General features: G+C 46.6%; 1 protein-coding gene across 3 annotated transcripts in view; it reads right to left on the bottom strand.

The window, feature by feature from the left end:
* The window catches only part of FYN (FYN proto-oncogene, Src family tyrosine kinase), a 128,453-nt gene extending 116,290 nt beyond the window's left edge, over positions 1-12,163 (bottom strand). For 2 of the 3 annotated variants that reach the window (XM_065734917.1, XM_065734933.1), the window contains exon 1: positions 11,951-12,163. The gene's annotated coding sequence lies outside the window, so the exon portion shown is untranslated. The remainder of the gene's footprint in view (positions 1-11,950) is intronic. The other variant, XM_065734954.1, reaches the window with a different exon arrangement.
* Between the last annotated feature and the right edge of the window lie 563 nt (positions 12,164-12,726).

Raw genomic sequence — 12,726 nt, 5'->3', positions numbered from 1 at the left:
ACCAATTTTCCAACAGACTTCAGTAGGAACATTAGTCAGACACAGATGCCTTCAATTCCCATCACTAAAACGCTGCAGGTCGAGCAAGCTGCTGAGGGTGCTGGGTATGCCTACAAGGCAAACTGGTTATCGGCTTTTGAAATCCTTCATTGAGCATCACCAGCTGAAGCAGCTTGTGGTTTTGTCTGCTTGTGTTTCAAAGAAAAAAAATACAAAAAAGAGATAAGCCTTCACCTGCTCTATAAGAGACTTGCAAAGATGTCTAATGACAACAATTCTGCCTTTAAAAAATCTGTTTCTTCAGAAATAGAGGTCACTGCATTCAAAAAATGAGTTGCAATCCTCCTGTGTACTGATTTGCTGTGGCAGCACTTGGTTGCCTGACATTGAAATGCTCCGAGCCCAACAGCCCCTTGAAGAAGAGACCTCCTCTGCCTACCTGCCTCTCCTGGAACAACCAGCTCTGAAGACAGCCCACAGCTGCCCAAAAGTCCTGCTCCGAGAGGTTGAAAAGCAATTCTGCAGCAATAAGGTCAACTGCAATGCATAGTCTCACAGTACAGCAAGAGGGATGGGAGACTGCTGGTCAGCAGTTTCTTTTCAAACATAAGGTAAGGAAAAAGCTTCAGAAGACATGATAATTGGTTCCTATGTGCAAAAAAGTACTTGTTGACAAGGCAGACACTGGGAAATCACTACAAGAAGGGATCAGAGGAAACAAAGAATCAACTCAAAACAGCAGTCAAGATGCTTTTAATTGTGCTTAGAAGCAAAAACTATGAAGCCTCATCTCAAATTGAAAGCCACTGAAGTTTGTCAGAGAATAAAGCCCTGAGATGATGGAAAAAACACCTGATTCATATCAATAGTATAAAAGGAACATTTCTGACATTTTTGTTCATAAGCATTGCATGCAGGCAGCAGATATACTTGACCAGCCTGAGGTTGGCTGTTCTGGAAGAGGTGTACAACTTGAGGAAGGTGTGGCACTGGGAAGGAGGGAGTCTGAAGAACTTGTCTGCTAGGACAGCACTGACATCGCTATAACAATTGCAAAACAGAGGAGAGAGAAAGCAGTTTTAAATTACTTACTCCTTTGAAACAGCACATTGGGATGGCCTCAAGTGCCTCACCCTGAGTAATACACCAGCTCTTGCCACTCCTTTTATAGAGACCTTTGCTTTGTTGTTTTTTTTTTTATCTTTTCCAGAGCGATTTAAAATGATATACAAAGAAGCCAGTGTATTCCTTGGAAACATCTGCCAACATTTTAACAAAAGTAGAAGACTGGGAATATCTTTAGGATCAACCTCTTTTACACCAGTTGGCATACCAGCAGTTTCCCAACAGCATACATTAGCCACAGATCAACTCTAACAGCTCATCTTGCAGACAGCACAGGGAAAATGCATATATCAGGCATATATGAACAATATCTGAGTCACAGTGGGTGAACCTAGCTCTAACTCGATTTGAATATCTCAGACTTAATTGCAAGGTGTTAACACAAGTACAAACACATTTACACCACAGGAAAAGACAGCATTGTTTGACATCCTCAGCAGCAGCTCCCCCCACCCAGATGCAAACATCAGCTGCCCCTGAGCTGTGTCCCCTCCAGCATTCCCAGATGCAACACTGGGAAGTTCCCAGCTCTTGCCCATCCTCCCTCATCCCCAAAGACACTGAAATATTCAAACACTTAGGGCTGGTAGCACTAGGTTCCAGGCCTGCCATCATCCAAATGAGTATTTGGGGACAAGATGTAGGAGACTGAAGGCACTGGTATTATCTAGAGGAGGTATTAACCTCCCATGCTCAGTGCTGCTTCCCTATCTCTCAGATTTTCTACCAAAATAGTATAATTTATACTCAAGAAGGACATCTTGTGACTTCTCTAGTTTGCTAACAATATCCTCAATTATTTTGCATAACCCACTTAAACAAATATTAGCTACAAGCTGATATACATCCCCCTCATCTTCCCACTGAAACTATTTTACTCAAGCTGCCACTGAACACCAGAAAGCTCCTGAGCTTTTCATGTGAATTAAGTCAAAATTGGAACAAAAATCTGAAGTTCTTTAAACTCTCAGCATCTCCCCCACAGGAGCTTTGCGTATGGCACAAAGCTGCCCTAATTTCTAACTGAAAGCGAGCAAGTAAACACAAGTGGCTTTTCAGTTCTGGAAGGAGCAGACACACTCTGAAGACAGCCAGCCCCACCTGAGCAGCCACGAAGGTCTCAAAGCCATACTCCAATACTGCACCCACGGGCTCTGAAGGAGCATCCATGTTTCTATGGGGTCCAGGAAGAGCCAGTTACTAAAGCCCACAGGCAAAACTCTAAATTTCAACATATAACAGAGGGAACAGTTTGGCAGTGCACCTCAGTTCAACGCATAGCTATCTCATACTGTTATTCTGCTGCACAAGAACGTCCAGTTAACCTGAACAAGCATTCCCATACCAAAAAGGGCTTCTTAATCACCTCTGAGTTCTATGCAATATAACCCACAGTGACAACTGTACAGATTGAAAACATGCAACTAATTCTCTGGGGTGGGGCAGAAAATAATCTGCCTTTTAACTTCTTAATTGCTGTGAGTATAAGGAGTTTTGTGGCATTAAGATCAGAGCATTCTGAGCAACTATTATCTCAAGGATAAACAGCTTGTTGGTGTGGGTGACCAGATGATCTGAGGGCAAGGAAAAGAAGGTAAGTGATGGGGAAGACTTAGGTAAACAGGCACAGGAACAGATTTCTGTAAGCGAGTAAAAAGCATAAAGACCCTTTGAAAAAGAATCACAGAACAGTTTGGGTAAGAAGGGGCCGCAGAGCCCACCTAGACGCAACCCCCTCTGTGAGCAGGGCTGCCACCCCCCACTAACTCATTTGCCCAGGGCCCCATCCAACATGGCCTTGAGCACCTCCAGGGATTGGACATCACAACTTCTCTAGGCAGTTTGTGCCAGTGCCTCACTGCTTGTAAAGAATTCCACCTGATACCTCACCCAAATTCCCCCTCTTTTAGTTTACTACCATTCCCCCTTGTCCTATGAATACACATCGCTATGTAGAAAGCCCTTCTTCATCTTTTCTGTAGGCCTCTTTAGGTACTGGAAGGCCATTGTAAAGGCTTCCCAAAGCCTTCTCTTTTCCAGACTGAACAAACCCAACTCCCACAGCCTGTCTTCATAGGAGAGGTGCTCCAACCTTCTTTGTGGCACTCCTCTGGACTTACTCTAACAAGTTCATGTCCTTCTTCTGCTGGGGGGCTCGACTGGTACAGTCAGTGAGATGGAGCTAGCAAGAATACCCAAAGGAAAATCACAGCAGTGGCAACAGAAAAAATAGAAAGGGAAACCTTGAAAGAAGCTCCATGATGGAGAAAAATATTAAAGAAAAAGAAAAACAAGTCCAACAATTTCCATCCCTTGTTCACCTTCCCAGCTCACACTTCACTACTGTGAATTCTTTTTGTACTCACTGAGTTTCTAAGGCTTCTTTTTCAGTTGCCCCAGGATGCAGGGCAGCTACACAAGGCACAGCAAGCACCCAGCCCACCCCTCTCTCACCACCCACCTCCAGCTGGGAACGGCAGCCAGTGTCCATCCACCTCTCCCATCAGCAGGCCATAAACTGAAGTCACTAAAGCTTTTAGGAAAGTTCATGCCTTTAGCTGCTATACACCATGGTATGAGGAAAACTGCGTTAAGTTATGCGAACCACACAAGACAAATCCCACACACACAAGTTTGGTAGCGGTTGTGGGTTTCACTGGTATTCCAACTGCTCTCTTTTATTTCCCCCCCCCCCCCCCCCTCTGTGTAGATGCACATTTAAGTACATTAAGAAGATGAAACCTTCAAAAATCACAGACCGTTGTTACTGACAAGTTCTTCAGTCACCAGTAACAGCACAACAAGAAATGCTCAAGTCTCAAGAACCCAAGTAAGAAAGGCCTCTTGAGTGTACCACAACCTTAAGCAGGCGCGATTGGGCCACAGCTCCCATGAGGCTCATTCAGGTAGCACATCTGCTGTTCTAGGACTCATATCTGTTACTGAACATTAAAGCAGGGAACTTGGCTAATAGGTAAGGTACTACCAGGAAAAAAAGCAAAAATAGACACAACGTCTCAGTCTGCACATGTTGTTTACAATGTGTTTTCCTCACTGCAATCACTGTGATACCATCTCATTGCTTCAGGTTATACTGTTGTATGCAGTGTGAAGGTCTGGTGCAAAACCTCACTACAGGGAAATGGAAAACATTACAGTCCTGAGTATGTAAACACTGGTTGGGTTATCTGCTCCATTTCACTTGAGCAAAGGCCTGTCTTTGAGCTACCTCTGACTGACAAGAAGCCTACAAGCACTGATGATACAGCTCCCCTGCAAGGGAGAGGTGACAGGAGCTGAAGACTTGGCTCAAAATAGGCCATGTAATTCACCAGCAGGTAAAAGCAGTAATTATTCCCCTGTATACAGCACTTGAGAGGTCTCTTCTAGAGCACCCGTTCTGGTTTCAGTATGCTGGGAAGAGAAAGGTGGACATACTGCAGCAAGTCCAGCAGATAGCTACCAGGATGCTGCATCATTTGATGTACAAGAAGAAGAGAGAGTGAGTTTGAAAAGAGCGCAGTTTGAAAAGAGAAGGCTGTGGGGTGGGGAGCACTGCCCTGCAGATAGCTAGTAGGCGGAAGAGAAAAAGAGACTGGATTCTTCCTGGAGGTACAAGTGAAATGACAAGCGCAGCAGCATCAAATGGCAGCAAAGGGAACTGATGCTGGATAGTAAGGAAAACGACATCCACCATGAGGGATCACATCCTTGAACATGCTGGCCAGAGGCTGTGTGACACCCATGCTCAGAAGCACCCAGGACCCAACTGTGTGGGGCCTCAACTTGTACATTAGGTCCAGCTTCGAGATTAGACCTGTTCTGTGAAGGGACACGATTTCCTCAGTTCTCAAACCTCAGTTCTTTTGTGATTAAATTTTAAAAGGAAGAATAGCTCTTCTCAGATAAGCTGGAAGGACTATTAAAAAGCACTTTTAAAAGAGAAGTCTGTTAGTTCTAGAGAGAGTTCAGATACAGAGAAGAAATTGCTACAGTATGATTGCAAGAAGAAAAAAATAACAACAATAAAAAAGTAATTCTAGGTGATCATCCCTTTAAAACAAAACTAAGTTTTGAGGTTTTTTTAATTCCTTAGGTTCAGAGGGTGAGAGTCTAAAGCTACATACTTGTCATGATGTATACAGGTTAGCAAGTTCCCATACCAACAATCATGAAGCAAATCTGCATGATGTGGTTTGAATAACATGTTCAAGATGTTTTCTCAGAAGTTATAAGACAGTAGCAACATACTGCTGATTAAGGAAAAAATACCAATGCAGCTTGGGGTGACTACTTAATTTGCAAATACAGACCTTAGTTCACTTGCAGACTTGTTTTCGCCTGCATTCTCTCAAGATCTGTGATATTTCTCTTTCGTGAACACCTTCTTCCAGCAGTCAGTCCAGTGCAGTATTTCTGTTTTGGAATAGGGTGTTAATTGTCCAGTGACATAAGAAACTCACAGAAATGTGTCAACACTTTAAATTTGAGACAACAAGCATCCTAAACCAGGTTACTTTGAAGGGTCCTCACTTGTAAGATGAGGACTCCCACATCACTCTGCCACTCTCACAACAGTACAATTGGAATAGCTAGTCCCGACTTCTTTCAGAAAAATCAAACACACAAAAAATCCATACCAAATCAACACAAAATACAACAAAACCAAAAAGACATCTTCCCTGAAAACAACCAATGCTTACAATTGCAGCATCATGTCATTATAAAGCTTGTGGGTAGCTGTTATAGATGGAGCTCCCTAGGAATATAATCACCCTCCTTCAGTGGGGCAGATAAATAAAAAAGAAGAGTCAGAAGTAATTTTTTAAAAAGCTAACTTGGATAGTCAACATTTATAAGTCAATGGATAAGTTAACATTTATCCACTAATACACTCATCCAGGTTACATCACTACTTTTTTGACACTCAAAAAAGCGAAGTTCAGCCTCTCTAGTTCAAGAGCATGCTGTATGGACACACTGACCAATATACTTCTGTTCTGGAAATGGAGCAGAGATGTCAGAATGATTCCCCTCCTGGACTGCTGGGGATACCCCAGCTGCCCCCCACAAGATCTGTTCATCACTGCATAGTGCCTTGGAGGTGCATCCAACCCAAAGACGTACAAGGAAAGCAATGCTTTTCTGATCCACCCTCCACATTCAGCTCCACATAATTCTCAGCACCGTCCTGTTGTGCCACATCAACCCCAAGAGGGCAACCAGTGATTTTACCACTTACATGGCAGATCATTAGATTTCACCACAAAAACAAATTTTTGCCAGCTTTCTCAACATCTATAGCCACCAAGTCAGTTTCAAACAGCAGAATTAATTATTTTGCATGAGAGAGAAAAAACAAAAACCAACAGACAAACAACAACAAAATCTCAACCAACCTAACCTTACAACAGTCCAAATTAACGCTTGCTGAAAACACACACAAGCACAGACAAGGTCACCTCGCCCTTGAAGAACTCACTGAATCACACTGATGCCAGAGGAAGCCCACAACTAAAAAAAGCCTGGAGAATAATTAAAAAAAGTTTTTAACCTTTTACAGGAGTGGCAGCAAATTGCTGTGAATATCAAGCATCAGGCAGTGCAAACCCATCAATGCTGCCGCTGTTCCACCTACAATGACTGAGCAGGAGGAAGAGGTACACAGCCTTCCTTACGCACTTCGTCCCCAGCCGTATTTGTTCAATTTTGGCAACCCTGCTTGAACGCTAGGACAACAAGTTCTGCAGTTTTTAAGCATGTCAGTAATGCTGCCCTAAGCAAGAAAGATGGTCAATGCTTGCCTCTGTACCACTCCCAACAAACACAATGTAATTTTTGACCTTGGAATGTAAAAGATACTTCCTTCACAATGTTGCATCGTCTAGCAACATTAGAGTTCACTGCATTTCGTACAAAAGGGAAACCTCCAGAGAGGTGGACAGCAAGAAACCAAAGCCAAGGCTATGCGTATTTCTGAGAGTATACAGACTATGACACAGAGCTAAACCCAGTTCTTCAATTTGCAGCTTCACTACACTGACCTTATCTGAATTGCAGGCTGATGAGAAAAATCAAAATCCAGTTGCTGTTTCCCCTTACTGTCCCACAGCGTCAGGTCTTGTGAACATAAGGTCACCAATCACACCAAGACACCTGGAGGACATAATGCTTGGGACAAAAGGACTACATATCCAGCTGAAGCCCTACATGAACATCATGAATGATAACAGAAAGAAGACAATTGAAAGGATTGCTTCAGTAGTCTTATTCCATCCTAAAGAGTAGAATCAGCAAAATGAATTTGAAAAATCACCAAAAACAAATACAGATCATTCATATATAGTTTAAGACATTAAAGCCCAAGATTAGACCCAGAAAATAGAGGTTTTCATTCCAAGATGTACAGCAGCATTTTTCCTGGAAAAATGCATCACTGCTTCCTAGCAAGAAGCTGCCCATAAAGAAAAAACACAGCCACAGTAACAAACAAACACTTCACTTTAATAGGGATTGAGCTGCTTTCCCTTAGCCCTGCTCCCCTCCCCTGGGGTGAAGCAGCTGGTTGTAGGATTCACCAACTCCACCTGCAAACAGGGCTATCATCTGGTCTGATGGAGGAATGAGGCAGTAGGAATGAAGTTACCCTAGAAGGAGGAAAAAAGAAAAAATATAGCAGTTTTATGAGGAAGTGATACAAAACCCAGGCGTTAGAAAGTATCAGGCAAGCTTCTGCTGTAACTTTTTTTTTTTTTTTTTTTTTTTTGTCAGCTAAGGCAGCCCTGAAAGTCTCAGGATGTTGGTTAATACAGAGATAGCTACAGCTCTCGCTAAGGCAACCATAAAGTTTTTGCACAAGAGCACCGAGAGGTCTGTGAGTGCTCACTGTGTGCCTGCTGCTGCAGCCTGGGGAGCTGCACACCACTACCAGAAGCGGAGATAGGGACTGCGTGATGGTCCGAAGTCATGCCAGGAAGACTTCCCTGCTGCCTCTCATTCTAAGCACTACAGCTGCAAGTCAAAGATCAAAGTCACACAAAGTGTTCCTCCACACACGGCCTGCTCTGCAGGAAGGGGGGGTTGTAAGGTCTCCACAAACACAATAAATGGGCTTCAAATGAATGTTGAAGCCACATCAGCTGTTTTTAAAAAAGTGAATAACTGAAATAATAGAAGGAGACTGGGAATCATCATTCAGTCATGAGACTTCTCGCAAAGCAGAAAAGTTGTGGGTTTTTTTGTTTGTTTAAAGGGTATTAATATTTTTATTAATATTTTTTGACATAACCTGCTTAACTTATCTACTTAGTACCTACCAAAATGATGCCTGAAAAGGTAAGCACTGACTGGCAATAATTTTTTCATCCTATACTACACCAAAAAGCCACAAAAATAAAGTGATTGAAATATACATACAGAGGGGCAACCTCCTGTGCTTCCGCCAAATTACTGTCACATCACAGCTGCCTTGTGCAGCTCATTATGTGACACTGTGTTGAAATGTGGAGAGCACCAACTCATTTGTGCTAATCCAGGCTACTGGCTTACTCAAGTAGGATTTATTACTCACAGATGCTCTACAAAATTACAGTGCAGAATAACGAGAAACCTCCACAGGCACAAGACTTCCTTGAATTGGCAGAAGCTCAGATATAAAATCTGGGGTAACCTCTCACCATATCGCAGAAGAATCATTCATGTTGGATTGCCCTTGGTACCAAAAGGAAAGCTGCGTTCTGGGAAGCCCGACGAGTGCAAGATTCACTTTCTGTCACCTCCTCTGCCAAAAAGCTGACTACACTCAAACCATCTGACTGAATTCAGACAGTATTGCAAGGCTAGCTTTCAGATGGCTTTTTCAGGTGAAAAATATTCACACAGATGCACGGTATATGAGGAGTAGAACTGATACAGAAAAGTCTGATAGTCATTTTCTGCCAGAGTATTTAGTTCTATCAACATCTAAAAGCTCCATAATTGTTAACAATTTTTACTTAATTGGAATCTTCAGTAATAAGACAAATTGTCACAGGTTTACTTCACTCCAAGTAGATCCGCATACTTGGAGTTGTAAGCCTTCATTTCACAGCGGGTTACAACTCCAAGCAGTCGGAAGCAAATAGCAGTGGCATGGTTTTGGTTGACTTGAAGTCATTTTATTTCTTCATTTCCTTCTGTGAAAGTAATGATATTGTTGGGCTTTGTCCCAGCTCGAAGCGAAGGAAAGTTCTGAAAATTCTTTACAAGATGTCATTGTTTTCCTGCTGCCAGTAGTATGGAGAACAACGGGGCACTTCTCCTCAGCTGCATATCTCTGCAAGGCCAAGTTGATCTCTGGTGTCATGGCCTGAGGACATCTCCCACAGATAGACTCAGCTTTCCCACTCAGACCAAGAGCATGCTTCCCTTCAGGAGCCAGGGACATTTCTCAGAGGCTCTCAAACAACTACTGTTCAGTTTGCAGTGCCTGGATGGCACCTCCTCAGCACACGGGAGGTGTGAGCACAATGCTCAGCACTGCAGACCAGCACTTACGTCTTTTGCTCAGGGCTTGCAAATGCCCGTGTTGCACAGCTCATGATGCTTCCTGCCGAAGCACATGAATCCTTCTGTGGCTCTCACTCAGAGTTGAATTGCTGACTTGCACTATACAGATCTGTAGGCCTTTTGTCACCAAAGGAGTCCCTAATTACCAGATTTCAATGAGACTGCTCGGGTGAATTAGATTTGTCTGGTTAAAGTCCTGTCTGGGGAGTAATGGGTCAAAATTACTTGCGTGGGAGCTGCAGGGGTAGGAAGGGGGGAAAGAGTCATTCATTTTCTTCCTCTGGAAGACAGCCACTTTGCCAACACACAGTCAGACCTGCCCATAGAGCAAATTACAAAGCATTGGCCATGACAGAAACAAACTCCATCATTATACATTCAAATATCACCCAGACCGACTCCAGCAGATCTGTACCATACAAGTTTGGATCAAATATTAATGCACACTTGAGAGACAGCATGTGAAGACAGGAAAACACATGTGCAGCACCTTTTCCCCCCTCTGCTACAGGAAGGCAGCAAAGTGGGGATTACTGGATAAGCAACATGAAGGAGGCACCAAAGGGCAAACTGCTCCAAGTCTTCTTCAATGTAACCAAACAACATACTGTAGATGCAACAGATCACACTGCTGTTATATTGGTGTGGAGACAGGGAACAGTTTTCACCTGTCCCACCACCATTTTATTATACCAGAAGTCCACCCCAGACGATATTAAGTGTGGATAAGTATGTGCAGGTAAGCAGCTACTCAGAAGTCCTTACCATATTGAATTGCACCCATGCATTTTCAGATAACGCTACTCATTAAACCCTGTATCACCTCAGAAGCAACTAGCTCCTCAGCAATATTTTATTTTACTCAAATGAAACAAATTTGTCAGTGGGTCCAAACTTCTAAAGATACTTAAATCAAAAACAGTTAGCAAGCATTTTTGCTATGGCACCTCCATCACTTCTGCCTTACATCAAGGGCCACATCCACACACCAAAATTGTTTATTAGTGGAGACAGGTATTCAGCCATCACCAAAACAACTCCTAGAGAAGCCTGCCCAGGGCTTTGTGCTGAAATTTCATGCCACTACACCTTCTGCCAGCAGGTAGCAAGGAATTGCTGCAACAACGTGCCTGGAGCACAAACCACAAAACACCAAAGCCAGCAGCTTACCATAAGACAGCCTCAACTGTGAAATTCTTACTTTTGCCAAAGATGAGCCACTTAGATGAGGCACTCAGCTATTAGAGGTAGAAAAGAAGCAGGCCTGCAGGCAAACCCTGTGAGAATCATCCAAAAGTTTCAACAAAGGAAGTCTGCCACCTGCTACCAGCAGAACACAAATCTTGCAGGAATTAATGTAACTTTCATCAGTTTCAGCTTTGCAAAGAAGAAAAGGGTCGAGAAGGAACCACTGTTCCCCCTCATTTCCCTAATAACGTTAAGTAGCTGCGAAAAGCCGCAGACCTACTGACGTCCATAGCACGTTGCCGGTTACAGACACCAGCATGCTGACTGGGGCACGGGAACCTTCTTTCACTGTAGAAACGCAGACGATATATCTGAAAAGCGACCAACGAGTGGCTTCCCACCCCACGCAGTTCCCCCCCCCAGGTCAAGCTGCGGCTGAACTCGCCATCAGCGAATGGCAGGGACGTTTCCTTCTCTCCCCACTCCTATATTTTTCTTTTGGCTCCCTTTGTTCACCCCACAACTTTGCCGCTCGTCTCGCAGTGAGGGAGTGGCAGCCAGCCCGCAGCCGGCCCGGGGAGAACAGCGGGAGCCGCAGGGCTGCACACCGAGCCGCGCACGGCTCCCGTTCGCCGGGTCTCCGGCAGCTCGGGGAGACGAGACAGAGAGAGCTCTTCCTCTATAAACAGGCAGACCCCCAACCCCTTTTTTTTTTTTTTCACCGAGTTGCGGTCACCGGCGGAAAGGATGTCACGGGAAAACAACCCTGGCCGCGACGCGCGCGTGGGGAGAAGAGGTGGGGAAGCGCTGGGGCAGCGAGGCGGCACGGCCCCGCAAGCACCGGGATGCGTTCCGCGCGGCAGCTGTTGCTGTTCCCCCCCGGCAGGGGCACGGCGGGTCCCTCCGCCCCACGAAAGGGCCCTTTGTGGCCGACCCGGGGGTAGACGCGGTGCCGGTAACCGGAGGGAGCCCCGCAGCGACCCCGCCGCTCGGCTGCACAAAGGAAGCGACCGCGCCGCGGCATCTTCCCCCCCCCTCCCGCATCCCCGCCTCCCCGCCTCCCCCGGGCGGTGGCTGGGCCCCGCGGTACCTGTGCGGCGCAGCGCGGAGCCGGCTCTCACATCTCCTCGTCCCTCTCGCCGGTGGCTCTCCGCTGCGCACAGCCGGCGGGCACGGCCCCAGCAGGACGCGGGGCTACCGCGGGCACCGCCTCCGCTCCGTGCCGACCGCGCTGCGCTGAGCTCCCCGTGCGGCTGCTGACAGATGGCGCAACCGCAGCGCCGCCGCCGCTCCGAGCCGCCGCCGCTGCCTCCCCCCGCCCGCCGCGCCCCACCGCGGGGGCGGCCCCAGATTGGCAGCGCCGCCGGCCTGTGGCGAAGCGTGGCCGGCAGCCGCCGCCGCTCTGATTGGATGGCGGCGGAGAGAGGCGGGGCGACGGGGGCCGCGCCTCGGTGCGGGAAGGGGGGGCGGCGCCGCACCGCCATCGCCCCTCGGCCGCGGGCTACGGCGGCCGCCTCGGGTGGGAACCGGCGGAAGGGCCGGGGGCGAGGCGCGACGCGGCGCAGCGCAGCGCAGCGCAGAGGGAAGGCGGCCCGCGGCGGGGGAGCCGAGCGTTTCCTCAGGCTGAAGTCCTTCGTGGAACAACCTTAAGGAGACGACGCCTTTGTGAAAAGACGGCGTTTCTTTACCATCCCTAATTCAGTTGGCAATAGCGGGCTATTAGGGAAGCAGCAGGAACGCGCCGTGCCGTCCCCGACTCAAGCACGCGCCCTGCCCGTAGGAGGTGTAGGGAGAGGCGGCCCCGTTCTGCCTTCCCTCCGTCCCCAGCGGTGCCGGCACGTCTCGGTGCTCGTGCTCCAGCCGCGG

Source organism: Cyrtonyx montezumae, unplaced genomic scaffold (assembly GCF_038088225.1).
Source record: "Cyrtonyx montezumae isolate F1298 unplaced genomic scaffold, pur_monq_1.0 scaffold_0, whole genome shotgun sequence".
NCBI classification, from domain to species: Eukaryota; Metazoa; Chordata; class Aves; order Galliformes; family Odontophoridae; genus Cyrtonyx; species Cyrtonyx montezumae.
The sequence above is the reverse complement of the archived record's forward strand: the minus strand, read 5'-3'. Positions and strand labels throughout refer to the sequence as shown.